This window comes from Lissotriton helveticus, chromosome 4_2, assembly GCF_964261635.1.
Source record: "Lissotriton helveticus chromosome 4_2, aLisHel1.1, whole genome shotgun sequence".
Classification (NCBI taxonomy): domain Eukaryota; kingdom Metazoa; phylum Chordata; class Amphibia; order Caudata; family Salamandridae; genus Lissotriton; species Lissotriton helveticus.
In genome coordinates, this window is record NC_136064.1 from 107599833 (window position 1) to 107620263 (window position 20431).

Here is a 20431-nt window from a genome sequence, read left to right on the forward strand (position 1 = left end):
GATGTCTTACAGGGTTTAGAAACCTGCTGCACAGACCTCTGGTGTCTTACAGGGTTTAGACACCTGCTACACAGACCTCTGGTGTCTTACAGGGTTTAGACCCCTGCCGCAGATACCTCCGATGTCTTACAGGGTTTAGACCCCTGCTGCAGAGACCTCCGATGTCTTACAGGGTTTTGACCCCTGCTGCTGGGACCTCTGATGTCTTACAGGGTTTAGACCCCTGCTGCACAGACCTCCGATGTCTTACAGGGTTTAGACCCCTGCTGCAGAGACCTCTGATGTCTTACAGGGTTTAGACCCCTGCTGCAGAGACCTCTGGTGTCTTACAGGGTTTAGACACCTGCTACAGAGACCTTCGATGTCTTACAGGGTTTAGACACCTTCTGCACAGACCTCCGATGTCTTACAGGGTTTAGACACCTGCTGCTGAGACCTCCGATGTCTTACAGGGTTTAGACCCCTTTTGCAGAGACCTCTGATGCCTTACAGGGTTTAGACATCCGCTGCACAGACCTCCGATGAGTTACAGGGTTTAGACACCTGCTGCAGACACCTCCGATGTCTTACAGGGTTTAGACACCTGCTGCACAGACCTCCGATGTCCTACAGGGTTTAGACACCTGCTGCAGAGACCTCTGATGTCTTACAGGGTTTAGACACCTGCTGCACAGACCTCTGATGTCTTACAGGGTTTAGACACCTGCTGCACAGACCTCCGAAGTCTTACAGGGTTTAGACACCTGCTGCACAGACCTCCGATGTCTTACAGGGTTTAGACACCTGCTGCACAGACCTCCGATGTCTTACAGGGTTTAGACACCTGCAGCAGAGACCTCTGATGTCTTACAGGGTTTAGACCCCTGCTGCACAGACCTCTGATGTCTTACAGGGTTTAGAAACCTGCTGCACAGACCTCTGGTGTCTTACAGGGTTTAGACACCTGCTACACAGACCTCTGGTGTCTTACAGGGTTTAGGCCCCTGCTGCAGAGACCTCTGATGTCTTACAGGGTTTAGACACCTGCTGCTGAGACCTCTGATGTCTTACAGGCTTTAGACCCCTGCTGCAGAGACCTTTGATGTCTTACAGGGTTTAGACACCTGCTCCTGAGACCTCCGATGTCTTACAGGGTTTAGACCCCTGCTCCTGAGACCTCTGATGTCTTACAGGGTTTAGACACCTGCTGCTCAGACCTCTGATGAGTTACAGGGTTTAGACACCTGCTGCAGAGACCTCCGATGTCTTACAGGGTTTAGACACCTGCTGCACAAACCTCTGATGTCTTACAGGGTTTAGACACCTGCTGCACAGACCTCCGATGTCTTACAGCGTTTAGACACCTGCTGCAGAGACCTCTGATGTCTTACAGGGTTTAGACACCTGCTGCACAGACCTCTGATGTCTTACAGGGTTTAGACACCTGCTGCACAGACCTCCGATGTCTTACAGGGTTTAGACACCTGCTGCACAGACCTCCGATGTCTTACAGGGTTTAGACACCTGCTGCAGAGACCTCTGATGTCTTACAGGGTTTAGACCCCTGCTGCACAGACCTCTGATGTCTTACAGGGTTTAGAAACCTGCTGCACAGACCTCTGGTGTCTTACAGGGTTTAGACACCTGCTACACAGACCTCTGGTGTCTTACAGGGTTTAGGCCCCTGCTGCAGAGACCTCTGATGTCTTACAGGGTTTAGACGCATGCTGCTGAGACCTCTGATGTCTTACAGGCTTTAGACCCCTGCTGCAGAGACCTTTGATGTCTTACAGGGTTTAGACACCTGCTGCTGAGACCTCCGATGTCTTACAGGGTTTAGACACCTGCTGCAGAGACCTCCCATGTCTTACAGGGTTTAGACACCTGCTGCAGAGACCTCCGATGTCCTACAGGGTTTAGACACTCGCTGCAGAGACCTCCGATGTCTTATAGGATTTAGATGCCTGCTGCAGAGACCTCCGATGTCTTACAGGGTTTAGACACCTGCTGCAGAGACCTCCCATGTCTTACAGGGTTTAGACACCTGCTGCAGAGACCTCCGATGTCCTACATGGTTTAGACACCTGCTAAAGAGACCTCCGATGTCTTACACGGTTTAGACCCCTGCTGCAGAGACCTCTGATTTCTTACAGGGTTTAGACGCCCGCTGCACAGACCTCTGATGTCTTACAGGGTTTAGACCCCTGCTGCTGAGACCTCTGATGTCTTACAGGGTTTAGGCCCCTGCTGCAGAGACCTCTGATGTCTTACAGGGTTTAGACACATGCTGCTGAAACCTCTGATGTCTTACAGGCTTTAGACCCCTGCTGCAGAGACCTTTGATGTCTTACAGGGTTTAGACACCTGCTGCTGAGACCTCCGATGTCTTACAGGGTTTAGACACCTGCTGCAGAGACCTCTGATGTCTTACTGGGTTTAGACACCTGCTGCTGAGACCTCTGATGTCTTACAGGGTTTAGGCCCTGCTGCAGAGACCTCTGATGTCTTACAGGGTTTAGACACGTGCTGCTGAGACCTCTGATGTCTTACAGGCTTTAGACCCCTGCTGCAGAGACCTTTGATGTCTTACAGGGTTTAGACACCTGCTGATGAGACCTCCGATGTCTTACAGGGTTTAGACACCTGCTGCAGAGACCTCTGATGTCTTACAGGGTTTAGACACCTGCTGCTGAGACCTCCGATGTCTTACAGGGTTTAGACACCTGCTGCAGAGACCTCTGATGTCTTACAGGGTTTAGACACCTGCTGCTGAGACCTCTGATGTCTTACAGGGTTTAGACCCCTGCTGCAGAGACCTTTGATGTCTTACAGGGTTTAGACACCTGCTGCTGAGACCTCCCATGTCTTACAGGGTTTAGACACCTGATGCAGAGACCTCCGATGTCCTACAGGGTTTAGACACCCGCTGCAGAGACCTCCGATGTCTTACAGGGTTTAGACACTCGCTGCAGAGACATCCGATGTCCTACAGGGTTTAGACCCCTGCTGCAGAGACCTCCGATGTCTTACAGGGTTTAGACACCTGCTGCAGAGACCTCCGATGTCCTACATGGTTTAGACACCTGCTGCTGAGACCTCCGATGTCTTACAGGGTTTAGACCCCTGCTGCAGAGACCTCCGATGTCTTACAGGGTTTAGACACCTGCTGCTGAGACCTCCGATGTCTTACAGGGTTTAGACACCTGCTGCAGAGACCTCTGATGTCTTACAGGGTTTAGACACCTGCTGCTAAGACCTCTGATGTCTTACAGGGTTTAGACCCCTGCTGCATAGACCATTGATGTCTTACAGGGTTTAGACACCTGCTGCTGAGACCTCCCATGTCTTACAGGGTTTAGACACCTGCTGCAGAGACCCCCGATGTCCTACAGGGTTTAGACACCCGCTGCAGAGACCTCCGATGTCCTACAGGGTTTAGACACTCGCTGCAGAGACCTCTGATGTCTTATAGGGTTTAGATGCCTGCTGCAGAGACCTCCGATGTCTTACAGGGTTTAGACACCTGCTGCAGAGACCTTCCATGTCTTACAGGGTTTAGACACCTGCTGCAGAGACCTCCGATGTCCTACATGGTTTAGACACCTGCTGCTGAGACCTCCGATGTCTTACAGGGTTTAGACCCCTGCTGCAGAGACCTCTGATGTCTTACAGGGTTTAGACGCCCGCTGCACAGACCTCTGATGTCTTACAGGGTTTAGACCCCTGCTGCTGAGACCTCTGATGTCCTACAGGGTTTAGGCCCCTGCTGCAGAGACCTCTGATGTCTTACAGGGTTTAGACACATGGTGCTGAGACCTCTGATGTCTTACAGGCTTTACACCCCTGCTGCAGAGACCTTTGATGTCTTACAGGGTTTAGACACCTGCTGCTGAGACCTCCGATGTCTTACAGGGTTTAGACACCTGCTGCAGAGACCTCTGATGTCTTACAGGGTTTAGACACCTGCTGCTGAGACCTCTGATGTCTTACAGGGTTTAGGCCCCTGCTGCTGAGACCTCTGATGTCTTACAGGCTTTAGACCCCTGCTGCAGAGACCTTTGATGTCTTACAGGGTTTAGACACCTGCTGCTGAGACCTCCGATGTCTTACAGGGTTTAGACACCTGCTGCAGAGACCTCTGATGTCTTACAGGGTTTAGACACCTGCTGCTGAGACCTCCGATGTCTTACAGGGTTTAGACACCTGCTGCAGAGACCTCTGATGTCTTACAGGGTTTAGACACCTGCTGCTGAGACCTCTGATGTCTTACAGGGTTTAGACCCCTGCTGCAGAGACCTTTGATGTCTTACAGGGTTTAGACACCTGCTGCTGAGACCTCCCATGTCTTACAGGGTTTAGACACCTGCTGCAAAGACCTCCGATGTCCTACAGGGTTTAGACACCCGCTGCAGAGACCTCCGATGTCTTACAGGGATTAGACACTCGCTGCAGAGACCTCCGATGTCCTACAGGGTTTAGACCCCTGCTGCAGAGACCTCCGATGTCTTACAGGGTTTAGACACCTGCTGCAGAGACCTCCGATGTCTTATAGGGTTTAGATGCCTGCTGCAGAGACCTCCGATGTCTTACAGGGTTTAGACACCTGCTGCAGAGACCTCCCATATCTTACAGGGTTTAGACACCTGCTGCAGAGACCTCCGATGTCCTACATGGTTTAGACACCTGCTGCTGAGACCTCCGATGTCTTACAGGGTTTAGACCCCTGCTGCAGAGACCTCCGATGTCTTACAGGGTTTAGACACCTGCTGCTGAGACCTCCGATGTCTTACAGGGTTTAGACACCTGCTGCAGAGACCTCTGATGTCTTACAGGGTTTAGACACCTGCTGCTGAGAGCTCTGATGTCTTACAGGGTTTAGACCCCTGCTGCAGAGACCTTTGATGTCTTACAGGGTTTAGACACCTGCTGCTGAGACCTCCCATGTCTTACAGGGTTTAGACACCTGCTGCGGAGACCTCCGATGTCCTACAGGGTTTAGACACCCGCTGCAGAGACCTCTGATGTCCTACAGGGTTTAGACACTCGCTGCAGAGACCTCTGATGTCTTATAGGGTTTAGATGCCTGCTTCAGAGACCTCCGATGTCTTACAGGGTTTAGACACCTGCTGCAGAGACCTCCCATGTCTTACAGGGTTTAGACACCTGCTGCAGAGACCTCCGATGTCCTACATGGTTTAGACACCTGCTGCTGAGACCTGTGGTTCTGAAATTCTGGACCCTACTGTTGTCCCGGTATCGAGGTCCGATACCCGTGTCCCGAAACATCAACGTACCATGACGAATTTGGTGTCGACGAACCGATAATGATTAGGACATTGTGAGAAGTTGGCCTGATGTGCAGTGCTCACTATTCTAGTGATCACTATATATCAGTCCAAACAACCCTTATTGATGATTGGTTGTAAGTCAACCTTATAGACCAGCTATCCTAGTAGCATGGATACGAGCAGTCTAAGGCTAAGACTCTAGAGGGCGTGTTAAGCCAGCTGTTTTACCATCACATTACCCCTTGAACACCCAGTGAAAGGACACCACACAAGTGTTATGAAAATAAACAATGTATTTATTAGAATCACAACCCTGTACTCTTTATGAGGACAGGGTGCTAAGCACACAACAAAACTCTTATGAAAATACTTAAGTTATACACAAATGCCCGAGGGGCACGAAAAACCATATACTCTAAAAGTGGAATGCGAATTACTAGCAGGTAAGTAACGATTCTCAGAGGCTTTGGGATCGCTAGGACTGGACTACTGAACCTTTAGATTACTAGCAGGAGGCCTAGGGAACTCGGGTGCAGAGTGTGCACTCTCACGCGGGATGCGGGACAAAGTCTATGGAAGCTAGAATTCACAAAGTTAGTGTTCACGGGCGAACCCGACCTGGTAGGGAGAAAACGACAGTGGATCCTGACCCTTAGATAGTGAGGCTATGCTGGGGCACCGAAATGCCGAAGTTACCTAGCCCAGGGGCTGCAGCTGCATAGGTCTGAAAAGACGTCGGGAATCTCGTTGCCGGACCAGGAGCCTGGAAGAAGGAAGTTGCTGGCAGGCGACCAGTGAAGAAAAGTTCGATGGATCCAAGCCTGGATCAAGGAAGAAGAAAACCTGAAAGCAGAGGGGACCAAGTTCTTGAATCACTAGCCAGTGATTAAGTGGGCACCAGGATGGCACCGGGCGAAGTCACCGCAGTCAGGTGAGTGGGCGCTGCTGGGCTCTGCAGTCTCTCGGACCAGGAGGCGTTGTCGGCGACCAGGATGGAGGTGCGAGCTGTCCCACGAAGGTTCTTGCTGTCGACGTCGCTGGACCCAAGATTGGGCAACAAGTCTTGGCAAATGCAAGGCCCACGCGGTGGACCTAAAATGGCGTCTTAGCCGGACCAGGAGGGTCCAGAGTACTTCTCCAATGGAGGGAAGCAAGGGCCAGTCTGGAGCAACCAGACCAGCAGCAGTGTTGTCGTCGGGCGTCGTTCGGAAGGCCACAAGCCAGCGGGCTAGTAGCCAAACAACGCGGTGAGCAGCAAAAAGCAGAAGGGCCCCACGCCGATCGTGGAGATGCTGGGGGGCTGCTCTTCGGTGCTGGAGCTGCTCAGGGTGGGGGCTTCTCGGACCCCAAAGCACTCACCAGGAAATTACTCGGTGGGCTTGCTGTGCAGAAGTCGTGCAGTCTTGGCGATGGCCGGTCCCTCGAGGTCTCGTCGCACCCACGGTTCTCAGCTGTGCTGTAGAGGTGGGTAGAGGTCAGAGGTGCCAGGGAAGCCGGGTCTCGTCGAGCTGGGCAGTCGGATTCCGGAGGAAGGATGTGCAGCAGACCGCAGTGTTCTTGGATGGTGCCTGCGGATGCAGGGTGACTACTCCTTAGCCACAAGGGAGAATCTTGAGGAAGAAATCGTGAAGTCCTTTCGTGGAAAGTGGTATCTTGATTCCAAAGATGATCTGATTTGGAAGGGGGCCAGTCCCTACCTTTATCTGGGAAAAGGGGGCTGGCACGCGACTAAGTCCTGCCCTAGGGGTGGGACCAGGAGGGGGGTGGTTACACCCACTTCCTTGGCGGGCTTTCCCCAGGCCAGGGGCTGGAGTGCCCCTGGAACTGGTTTCAGCCGGCCTATGCACAGTGAGCACCGGGGTGCCACTTGCAGTCACCTTCCTCTGTAGCCCTGCCTACCTGGAATACACAAAACCCTGTCTGGGACGGTGCTGGCACCGCCCCTGGCAGGAAACCCTTTGTCCTTGCCTCCTGCTCTGGGAGGACTCCCAGCAGCAGGAGGGCAGACTTGTGTCTCGGTGGCAGCATCCATTTTGTGGAGCTGAGGCTATGTCTGACTTTAACCGGGGTTAGGGGTTACATACATGTCGTGTCCCTCGAGAAGGGTGGAATGCTAACCCCGTCGCCAGAATTGGCGAGGGGTTAGTATTCCAATTCGTATGACATCTTACTCGACATGTTTTGATAAAGCGATACCAGAGTTGGCATATAACCGCGAGGATTATAATGCACTTAAGAGTATATGGTATGCGATATCATGGAAACGGCTAAGGGATGGATCCCGAAAGCCGCAGACAGGCTCAGCTCATGCCAGAGCACTATCTCACACGATTCCAAGCACTCTGCCTCCAGGATTGTTAAGGCCTGCCATAGGAGTGACTGATAGGAGATCTGTGTGTCCATTTTAGGGTTAGATATAGGTATACTATATCTAAAGCAAAGGGTGATTACACCACCTTGCCCCAGCTGTCAAGCAGCCAGTTGTGTCAGATTTGGATGGCCAGCCAGGGGTGGCATAATACATGCTGCAGCCCCTGGTAGTCCCTGGGTACACCTATGCCCTGGGTACCTAAGGTACACTGTACAGGGACTGATAAGGTGACTCAGTATCCAATTTAGATATGTACCTAAGGTACATGGAATCCATTTTACAGAGAGAGCAGTAGGCCTGGGGCCCTGAATAGCAGGGTCCCAGGTCAACTAAGTCAGAAAACCAGCAAAACACCAGGCAAAAAGTTGGGGGCAACCATAGTCAGGGATCTACCTTCCTACAGACATCATTCCTATGCATTTGCGTCATGATCGAGACATGCTAACACCCCTGAATCGTAGTTTCCGTCCCGACCCCTCAGACTCCATTTTGTAAACGGTATCCATCTTGTGTCTTGCCCTCATGATAAGTCAATTAAAGGTCGAGCTTGATCTAAAAGGACACGTCCACCTTCCCTGACTCCCCCCTGACCTGTCCCAACAGACTCCCTTGCTTCCAGCCAAACCTGTTTGGGCAGCTCCTCGCCCAGTGGCCAAACACGATAGCATCAATGCACAACATACCACAAACCATTCACCGCGTACAGATCATGTTTTCTACACACATACACACCTGTCCACGCTCCCTGTTTATGGCCAGTTTTATGACTAGGAGGTGCCTTCTTTTATTGGGGCTTCACCGATATCTGATGGGAGTTCCGGGCCTGGCTAGGTAATCTATCACGAATTGGACATCTAAAATACGGGCTTGCCTACATGACTTCGCTCTTTTGTATTATTGTAGAAATATGTGTATAGCCATATCATAAACTCAAGAATTCTTGCTTGCAGCTATTATTTCTGTATATAAGGAGAAGGCTGGTTCTGTAAAAACGAACAGTCTCCTGAGAACACATGACCCGTGTTTGTCGTGCTTCTAGGACACCTGTTACTTGGTAGCTGCCAATAAAACTTGATCTCTGACTCGACTAGAAGACTCCGTGTTTCTGTGGTCCGGAACAGGGAGAACTCAGAGGTCTTCGGGTGTTATCCCCTGGCACCAAACGGGTTCCTAAAAACCCGTTACCTCAGTTGGCGCCCAACTCGGGGCGGTATCAAGCGGCGACGGTCCAAGCCAGATGTTCGTGAGGAGCTTCGTGTGAAAATTCCAGAGGACGGCCAGCCACTTCAGCGACCCCTGTATGTCGACGTGGTTCCGAAGGTCTTTGCTGCGAGGTTCCCCGCGTCCCGACGGCTACGAAGGACTGCTGCCCTGACTATCGCCTTGTTTTGGACCCAGTGATCCTTGGTAGAGCGAAACGATAGACGAGTCTTCTAGCGACGTCACTGATCTTCAAATACTTCAGTTAAGTATAAGTGGAGCGTCTCCCAGTCCTTAGTTTGTCCTTAGTTTTTGGTATCCTTGAGATACGCTTTGATTTGGTACTTGCAAGCCCCAAAGCCGAAGGACTTGTGTATTCACGAGAAATATCGTAACAGATAATCCTTTGAAGTTTGAAGCTAGACTAGTGAGCAAAGATGCCTGGTTTTAGCAGACTTGGAAACTTGTTTTGTCTTGGTTATAGTAAGGACTCCCGATTAGAGGATTCCTGTCCGGTTCCTCCGATTGGAACTCCAACATATGAGCTCTATGTAAAGCACGGCGTAGGTCCTATCACATATAATGAAGTGTGGATAAAATACACCCGCAAGGATGGTGTTTTAAAATGGCCCCAATATGGTAGTTTCGACTCAGAAATATTAGATAACCTAGAGGTCAAATTATTCAAGAGAAAAGCCCGGCCGGCGATGTTTGACTCTTTCCGCTTATGGCGCAAAGAAGCCAAACAGAAAGAAATAAAATTAGCAAAAAGGAATAAAAGAGGTATGTCAATGGTGCAAGCTGCCGTTGCATACAGGGATAACGAGGAAGAGCAAGAAAGCGAACAAATACTTAGGAGCAAGAAACTAGCAGTAGATAAATGCTACCCGATGTTACCAAATAAGGGACAAGGTCAAGAGGAGAGATCCGAGAAAGATCCATTAATGTCCCACTTATTAAGCTCACCTCCACCGTATGCGTTAGACGCTACTACAACGCCAAAGCATTTTACTATACCGCGCCCCGGCGCACGTAACCCAGCTCTTGCACGAACGCCAGCTCCTCTTCAGCTGGTTTCTACTTCTCCGGCGCAGCCTTCTCAAGGGCCGCCATCTTTGCTACCTACTCCATCTACTTCTACGACTTTGCCTACAGCTCCAGCTATTGTCTATGGTACTACGTCTGCTCCTACTTCAACTTCCTCTGCTATTGCCTCTACTTCTTCTTTGCCTCAGCCTGTTTTTTCCGATGCACTTGCTCCTCCGCAAGGTTCTCCTTCTATTAGACAAAGAGTGACAGGTACCGTCACTGGTCTGCTTTCACCTTTCTTCGGGTCGCCTAAAACGACCCCTAAAACAGAAGATAGACAGTTACGTAGTCAACTGCCTGATTACGAGGAAAGAAAAGTGCTGAATGAACTAGCACGCAAATGGATTACGGATACTGTTAGATATGATGTTCAGTCTGTTATGGAAGTTTTCCGTCAATGGAATGCACCCACTCAGAGATACGTATTCGAAGAAATGTGTGTATATCTGGGCGAAGATGTGAAGACAAATGATCCCAAATACACAATGAACGAACTATGGCGTACACGCTTTAAGTTCTATGAAGGTATGATTATAGGTGCAGATGTTGAGAAAGCGATAGAGTTATTGCTCTCTTATACGAGCAAGGGAAACGTCTCTAGATCATGTCACGAAGACGATGCACCAGGTGGAAAAAGAGCAAGACAGTACCCCATGAGAGAGGTTCCTCCGGTTTGGAGGGAAGGTGATGCGAATGCGAATCCACCAATTCTGCCTCATTTCCAGCGTGTATGGGTACATGTCCCCTGGAAAAGATCCGATGTCTTAGCACTCAAGCAGACACTGCCTGATCCTCGTAAAAACCCGACTGGGTATTATAAGGAGTTATCACAAACTGCAAGCTCATGTATAATGAATTTAGTGGATATCGACATGTTGTTTGGGAACATTGTTCCACATCCTCTATGGAGCAAAATACGTCATACGAACCATGACCAAGAACTAGGTGACTCATGGGCGAACATTGCCGCTATAGATGCTAGACAAATAGGTGGTTCTAAACCTGAGCCGTTAATAGCTGAACTTCCCGGTAGAATTATCGCGTACATGAAAACCATGATGCCTGAAGTACGCGTAAACTGGGACAAGCTATCTGCGTGCAAGCAGAAGAAAGATGAGAATGTGTCTGACTTTTTCACAAGATTTGAGGAGACTTTCACCGATCATAGTGGTCAGGATATGGCTACCGAGGGTGATCAAAGATTGTTTGTAGACAAATTCGTACATAATTTAATCCCTGAACTGTGTAATAAACTGAAAGATTCAGAGAGTGCTTGGGCTGTCTCTACGTCAGCGCAAATTTTAGCTACCGCCCAGTACTATGAAAATAGGCGCAAAGACGAGCTAGATAAAGTCGACAAAAAGACAAAAGATTTAAAAACTAAAGTTCTTCTCCAGCAAGCCTATCCGCCTCGTACGGCTAGTCAGCCCAATTATCAACAACAACAGCAGTATTCGAGAAACGCGCAAGGAAACGAGTTTTCCCATCAGCGTATTGCTTATGGCCCGAATCAATGTGCGTATTGCAAGGAAGAGGGTCACTTTAAAGGTAATTGTCCGGCTCTTGCGCGACGTTTGAGCGGTGCTTCAGGTGTAAGGGGACGAGGTGTTCAACATGCCCCTAGAGGTAGGGGCCGTGGAAATTTCACCCAGAATACAACTTCTTTTCCGCCTCAGAATTCGATGAACAGCTTTGACCAACAGAATAATGCGTCGTCTAGGTCAGCTCAGTACTATGCTGACGACTATTACACCGAACACGAAAATGAGGGTAACGATTGCTAGGACAGCCATGGACAAAGAGAGGGAGTTGTTTCAGTTCCAGTAGATCAGAATGGACCTTATGTCAAGGTAATTACCTCAGGAGTGTCAGAGCCATTTCTGCTGGATACTGGTGCTACAAAAAGTTCTATCATGCACTCGAAACTTCCTGGCGCACCTTTGTCTGGCTAAATGAATGTTTCAGTAGGTTTCTCTGGCGCCCCTGTTAGAAACCCGATCTCCAGTCCTATATCTCTTTCTATTGGCCCGTGCGAATTAGAAGCACCCCTCATTCTTACAACAGGTTGCGGTGAAAATTTGTTAGGTTTGGATTTGCTAAAAAGGTTATATGCGACTTTGTACTGTTCCCCCTTGGGAGTACAACTTACTTTAGGTAAGAAAGTCATTTCTCCAATGTATTTGTCAAAGGACAATATTCCGACTGAATTGTCATCACTTCCTGATATACTTTGGGCTAATGGCTCTAATGATGTAGGTCGTTTGGAGATAGCACCGTATGTCATAACATTGAAAGCCAACGTTAGGTTGTCACGTATTCCCCAATACAAAATATCTAGCGAATGCGAAAATGCATTATTGACGATTGTTTATGACCTGATTGATAAAGACGTCATCGAAGAAACAACAGGAAATGTTTGTAACAGTCCAGTTCTGCCCGTCTTAAAGCGTACTGATCCTTTACAACCGCCTGTGTACAGGTTCGTGATCGACCTCAGAGAAGTGAACAAGATAGTTATCCCACAGTTTCCAGTTGTCCCCGACATTACTGCTTTATTGACGATGGTTCCAGCTTCAGCAAATTGGTTCTCGGTGATCGACCTGAAGAACGCTTTCTTCAGCATCCCGATTGCCGAGGAGAGTAGAGATATTTTTGGATTCAATTTAGGAGGACGAAGCTTCCACTTCAAGTGCGCTCCTCAAGGCTACTGCGAAAGCCCATCAATATTCAGTCAGGCCCTGAAAACACAACTAGACACGATTATTCTACCGAATGGTTCAACTCTGATTCAGTACGTAGACGATCTGCTGATCGCTGCAGACACAGAAGAGATTTGCAAGAAAGCTACGTTATCATTATTACGTAACTTATGTGACATGAAGCACAAAGTCTCTCTTTCCAAACTACAATTTTGCCGACAAGAAGTAACCTACTTAGGTCACATCTTGTCGAAGGAGGGAAGGAGACTGACACCAGAAAGAATACAGGCAATTGCAGAACTGAGTGCCCCAAGGACACAGAGAGAGGTTCGAGCCTTCTTGGGCATTACATCGTACTGTAGACAATGGATACCGAATTTCTCACTACTAGCTAAACCCTTGCTGGCACTACTCTGCAAAGACACGCCAAATCCTATGCCTTGGTCTGAAGATTGTCAGACGAGTTTCCACGAGTTGCGTGATGCATTATGTTCGGCTCCTGTGTTGGGAAACCCCAACTACAGTAAGCCTTTTACATTATGTGTCCATGAGAAGGAAGGTTGTGCATTATCAGTTTTAACACAACATTTTGGAAACAGACAGCGCCCATGCGCGTATTTTTCGGCAACTCTAGACCCTGTGGCTAAAGCCCTACCAAGTTGTCTGAGGGCTACCGCCGCAGCAGCTGTCTGCATTCGACAATCCGCTGGATTAGTCATGAACAATACTCTGATCGTTATGGTTCCGCATGCAGTAGACATTTTACTAAACAGGACGAAGACACAACACCTTACTAGCGCTCGACTATCCAGTTACGAACTTACACTGCTAGCAAGTCACATCCACATAAAGAGGTGCGATACACTGAATCCCGCAACGTTATTACCCATTCCGACAGAAACAGACAAGATTGATAACCATGACTGCTGTTTTAGGACAGAAGAAGAGACAAAAGGGAGAGTAGACTTACAGGACACTCCCCTTCCTGAATGCAACGATACTTTATGGGTTGATGGTTCATGTTTCAAGCTGCCGAATGGTGATACGACTGCAGCATATGCCGTAACGACATTACACACCATTATAGAGACCGCGCGCATTTCCCATAATTCTGCACAAGCTGCAGAGCTAATTGCGCTTACCAGAGCATGTGTGTTAGCAAAAGGAAAGCGAGTGAATGTGTACACTGACAGCCAATACGCCTTTGGTGTGGCTCACAGTTTTGGGAGATTGTGGCGTGAACGTGGGTTTTTTACGTCACATGGTGCAAAGATACAACATGGTCAGTTAGTTAATGAGCTCCTCGAGTCACTGACCTTGCCACTACAAGTTGCCATTGTGAAATGCAGTGCACACAAAAAGATTCAAGATGATGTTGGCCGCGGGAATGCATTTGCAGACGAGGTTGCGAAAGAGACTGCAAGGAACACAATGAGTCGGATGTATGTTGTAGGTCCCGCTAGATGGATTACTGATGTGGGAATGTGTGAGGACACCATCGAAAGCGTGAAATCTATACAAGCCGAGGCAACTGAGAAAGAGGTGAATGAATGGAGAGAAAGTAAAGGTAGACTAGACGCGAATGGTTGTTGGGTCGAACTGTCAGAACACCAGCGATGGCTATTACCTAACGCATATGTACTTGCAGTAGTAACCATGGCTCATGGATTTGCGCACATCAGTTCGAAAGGAATCTGTAAAGTATTGGCCCCAGTATGGCAAAATAGCAATATCCCGAAATATGCAGAGAATGTGGTCAGAAACTGTATGGTGTGTTTGAAGTACAATCCCGGTAGGGGAACCCCAACTCCAGCTGGTCATTTTGCGCCTCCAACGTATCCGTTCGAGGTTTTGCAGCTCGATTTCATTCACATGGAGAGATGCAACAATCTGAAGTATGTGCTCGTTGTTGTTTGCGCTTTCTCCAGGTGGGTGGAAGCATACCCCCTTAAGGACAATACTGCCTTGTCAACTGCCAAAGCCCTTGTCAAAGAGTTCTTCCCGAGATTCGGTATGCCTAGAATCGTCTGGAGTGATAATGGAAGGGAATTCGTAGGACGCGTGATGAAGAGAGTGTGTGAGTGTTTAGGCATACAACAAAAGTTTCACTCGGTGAATCACCCCCAATCAGCTGGATTAGTAGAGTGCTACAATGGCACTTTAAAGCTCAAATTAGCCAAGATCCAAGCCTGTACAGGTCTTAAATGGCCTGACGCCTTGCCCCTAGCACTCTTGTCAACCAGAATGACAGTCCATTCCAGGTTAGGACTTAGCCCCCATGAGATAGTGTTTGGCCGCCCAGCCAACGTCTGGGGCGTGCCAAGGCCAAAGAAACTCAGCGAAATAGAGCACCCCGTACTGCTTGACTATTTGTGCGAATTAACAACTAAATTGCGTGTTTTACACCAACAGGTTCACAGCTCCTCTCCGCCAGCCTCTGACGATCCAGGTCACTCCATCGAACCCGGCACGTGGGTCTTGGTGCGGAATTTCCAGCGCACAAACAACGGACAGCCGAGGTGGACCGGACCATACCTGGTACTTCTTTCCACGAGATCAGCTGTTCGGGTGGAAGGCAAAAAGAACTGGGTGCACGGGACCCATTGTAAACGGGTCCCTCTGCCCCTTCCATACGACCGGTGGGTCAACGAAGGAATTGCCGACTCCGAGACAGAATCCATACCTCGCTTCATCCCTTTCAGCGATGCACGTTTAAAAGAAACTGGTACCGAAAAGGAGAGTTGTTGGACAGGCCACATGAAGGGCCGCTCTCCCCCGGCCCAACCAGGCCCGAGCCCAGCCACGCAAGTACCACACACCACCATTGCACGTCCACCGTCCCCGCAGGGACCCCTACACTCGAACCTGTTGACCGCGTAGGCCGACCCACTACCGGCCTGCGCGCCCATCCTGGGCGCCATCTTGGACACTCCACCACGAGGCCGCCTGGCCCCCGATCGACCTCAACCCTGGGCCTGGCCAGGCCTCAGACATTCCGGCACCAACGTCCACCCATGAGGTGAGCGGGCTACTTGGTCAGTCAATGGGAGCAAGAGGTGTCGATGGCTCTCCCCCGCCAAGTGCCGCTCGCCCATCGCCTCCCCGGGCGCTGGCTCCACCCCCCTGCTGGGTGTCGGGACTCCCTCATCCCGGACCTCCCGACCTCCAGGTGCGAGGGTCCGGACATCAAAGCACCCCAGCCCTATAACTGGGGCAGCTCCAGAGCAGGACGGGAGTTGTATCTTGGAGTCGAGAGACGCAAAGAAGAACTCATCCTTGACGGACTACTGGCGCTGCCGTAGCTCTGTCTTGTGCACCCTCGTCTTGCCTGCTGGCGCTGCCGCGGCTTTGGGAACCACCCTATCCTTCATCGTCGTCGGGACCTGCTGGCGTGGCCGCGGACCGTTTGTAGCCACCACCTTCATCGGGACCTGCTGGCTCTGCCGCGGACCGTCGTCTTCCTTCATCCATCTCGGGACCTGCTGGCTCCGCCGCGGCCCGTTCATCTACACCACCGAGCTCGAGGATTGAGAGCTATTTCCATCTTTTTGGTAACAAGACTGTCCCGCTACCCTTTTCCCAAACAGAGACCAGAATAGAGGGGACCCCTGAGTCCAGACCTCCTTGTACCATTCTACCGTACTTGAAGAATTGCCTATAAAGTATCGTTGAACTTTATCATTGTGTGGTGTCCGTCTGTGGGGGGAAGTTACTTGTCTGTACGATTCACTGGAGACGGCTCTCCCCGGAGACCTCTCCCCTTATCCTCGGCCGACCCTCCCGGTCCGTCTAACATTGGTGGCCAGCGGCGCGATCCGAATCACCGCATAAACCGTACAGAGAGTAGCTCACCCCACGGCGAATCACGATGTCAACTAAAGACAGCGGATCAACGGAGAAATTCCAGATGGAGAAATTGGATGAGTACAGCCATCGTGAACTTAAACAGTTCTGTATCGAATTAGGTATCGCTACCACCGGACTAAATACCAAAGATGACTTTAAGCAGGCCCTAGAATCTTGGGCAGAAACCGGGGCTGCCGGAACCCCCGATCAAAACATCGCAGCACAAACCCCCATGGCCCCTGAAGAGCGAAGAACGGGTCTCTCGCCAGACGAGATCCAGGAACGAGAAAGAACCCGACTACACGAGCTGGAAATGGCCCGGCTCAAAATGGACGTTGAACTGAAGTTGGCCGAACAGAAAATCAACTTAGAGCACCTGCGTCTCCGAGAAGAAAGAGAGGAGAAACAGAGACAAAGGGAGCTCGAGGAAAAGAAACTGGCATATGAACATGAGCGGAAACTAGCTGAAATCGACCTACGCAAACAGAATAAAGAAGCAGGGGTGTCCGAGCAACCCCACACTCCAGGGGCAACAGAGAAGAAGGTACACATCCCCAAGGATGTCGTTCGAGAATACTTCCGAGAGGACGACATCCAGCAATGGTTTAAGGCCTATGAAATCGCTATGACTGCACACCGGATCGATAGAAGCGATTGGGGGGCCGGTCTGTGGGGGAGATTCCTCAATGAGGGCCGCGACGCCCTGCTGCAACTCCCGGACCACCAGATGACCTCCTATGACCATATGAAAGCTGCACTCCTCACCCGCTATGGCCTCACACCCGAGATGTACCGTCAGAGGTTCCGAGACTGCACCCGCATCCCGGGTACAACTTGGGTGGACTATGTCAATTACTTTAGCCGAGCCTTCGAGGGCTGGATCAAAGGAAGCAAGGTCACAACCTACGAACAACTGTTCAATCTTATGGTATGGGAGCATCTGTCGAACAATTGCTTCATTGAACTTCGCCAGCACCTCCTCGACAGCAAGTTAACGGATCCCCGGCAGCTCGCAGCCGAAGCTGACCGGTGGGAGATCACCAGAGTGGGTCGAAATGGGTCCTACGAACAGAACCGGAACAACAATGGTCAGCACCGTCCCCGAGGAGGAGGAGGCCAAGGACGCGGAAGAAGCAACGCTCCGGTCACCCCCACTACCAGCACCACCCCCCCGGCCAACCGGGGCAGCACCCCAGCGCGACCGGGATATCGAGCCAATGGTACCTGCCATCGATGCCAACGAGTCGGACACTATGCAAACGACCCAAACTGCCCCCAGTACCAGAGCCCAAGACCCCGCCAAGTAGCCGCTGCTGCTCTGGGGGAGGAACAGATCTCAGAGGAACAAGAAGAATATGAACAGGAACACCAAGAATGGGAGCCAGCCGCCATGGCTCTCGCCTGCCTAGGGGGGAGAGACATGGTCCCGCGGGTCCCCCTACCCGCTAATACCCAGAAGTACAGCCAATGGGTGGGCATCAATGGACGCCGGGCTGAAGCCCTTCGTGACACTGGGGCCAGTGTAACAGCCGTCCGCTGTCACCTGGTGACCCCCGAACAATACTTACCAAACATTCTCTGCCCTGTACGTTCAGCCGATAACTCAGAAAGTCTGTGTCGGATGGCCTGCGTCCCCTTCGAATGGGGAGGGGTCTCCGGCATGTTGAAGGTGACGGTCCGAGATGATGCCCCCGTAGACTGCCTCCTGGGTAATGACCTGGAAAGCTCTCCATGGGCAGCAGTCGAACGAAAAGAGCACCTGGGGATGTTGGGCGTCCCGGACTGGGCGTGCGTCACCACCCGGTCCATGACCGCCCGTGCCAACCCCCGCCCAGAGGAACCCGAATGGCCGGCGCCACCGCCTCCGGTCGCCCCCGCCGAAACCACCGACCGTGACGTCCCCCCCGAACCAGCTCAACCTCCAGACCTCGCTAACCCCGACCAGTGGCCTCAAGAGGGGGGGCCCACGCAAGAACAATTTCGCCAAGAACAAAAGACCTGTCCCTCCCTCGAGGGACTCCGCCAGCAAGCGCTAGCCCAAAGCGCAGGGGATACCTCCGGAACTCACTGGGTCTACTGGGACAATGATCTGCTGTACAGTGAGCAAAGAATCGCGGAGCTGGGGGCCAGCCGAGTCCTAGTGGTACCCCTCCGTTTTAGAGACTTTCTGCTAAACCTGGCCCACGATGTCCCCCTGGCAGGACACCTGGGTCAAGACAAAACCTATAGCCGCCTGGTGACCCACTTCTTCTGGCCCAAAATGAGGGACAATGTACACCAGCATTGCCGATCTTGCCCCACGTGCCAAGCCAGTGGAAAGAGCGGCCGCAAACTGAAAGCCCCCCTGCAACCTTTTCCCGTGGTCACCACCCCGTTCGAGAGGGTCGGAATCGATATCGTAGGGCCCCTGGACCCGCGCACAAAACAAGGCCATCGATTCATCCTGGTGCTAGTGGACCACGCCACCCGCTACCCGGAGGCTGTTCCCCTGCGGACTGTGACAGCCCCGGTAGTCGGCCGGGCGCTGATGGGGATCTTCTCCCGGGTGGGCTTCCCCCGGGAGGTCGTCAGTGACAGAGGCACGAACTTTATTTCGAAATATATGAAGTCTCTCTGGCAACAGTGCGGGGTTACCTACCGGTTCACGACCCCCTATCACCCTCAAGGAAACGGACTCGTTGAGCGGTTCAACCGCACGCTCAAAGGGATGATCGGGGGGTTGGAAGAGCCCCTCCGTCGCCAGTGGGATGTGCTGCTGCCGTGCCTCCTCTTCGCCTATCGAGAGGTTCCCCAGAAGTCCCTGGGCTTCAGCCCATTTGAACTGCTATATGGACACCCCGTGCGGGGACCGCTCAGCCTAGTCAAGGAAGGCTGGGAGATGCCCCCTCTAAAGAACCCACCAGATGTTTTCCGCTACCTCCTAACTCTCCGCAACCAGACCCGGCGATTCCGAGAACTAGCAAAAGCCCACCTAGAGGCCAGTCAAGAGGACATGAAAAGGTGGTATGACCGGAATGCCTCCTCCATCGAATTTGAACCTGGGCAACAGGTATGGGTGATGTCCCCCACCGAACCCTGCGCCCTACAAGACAAGTGGACAGGGCCCTTCAAAGTGGTCGAGCGCAAGGGTCCGGCTACCTATCTCATCGACTTAGAATCTTCCCGGAACCCCCTCCGGGTCCTCCACGCTAACAGACTGAAACCGCACTTTGTACGGACAGAACTCAGCCTCCTGATGGCCACAGACAATGGGGCTGAAGAGGACTCCGAGCCCCTCCCTGACCTTCTACGAACTCGGGAGAAAGACGGCTCCGTAGATGGGGTCCGACTCTCAGAGGCCCTCACCCGAGAGCAACGCCAGGAGTGCCGAGTTCTCCTGTCACAATTCGCCAGCCTGTTCTCCCTCACCCCAGGTGTCACTTCCTGGTGTACGCACGATGTGGACACGGGGGACAGCCCCCCTATCCGCCACCGGGCCTACCGCGTGCCAGATCGGGTACGGGCCTGCATCCAGGAAGAAGTAGCCAAAATGCTCACGCTCGGGGTCATCGAGCCCTCAGACAGCCCCTGGGCCAGCCCTGTAGTACTGGTCCCCAAAGCAGCTGCCCCCGGCACCACACCAGAACTCCGGTTCTGCGTCGACTACCGGGGCTTGAATGCGGTCACCAGGACAGACGCACATCCCATCCCCCGGGCAGATGAACTAATCGACCGCATGGGAGCTGCCCGCTACCTCAGTATCTTCGACCTGACGGCGGGCTACTGGCAAATCGGCCTCACACCCCGGGCACAAGAACGTTCTGCCTTTTCCACTCCCGATGGCCATTACCATTTCACCGTCATGCCCTTTGGCATGAAGAATGCCCCAGCAACATTCCAACGGCTCGTCAATCAGGTCCTGGCGGGGCTCGAAGGATTCAGCGCCGCCTACCTAGACGACATCGCTGTATACAGCAACC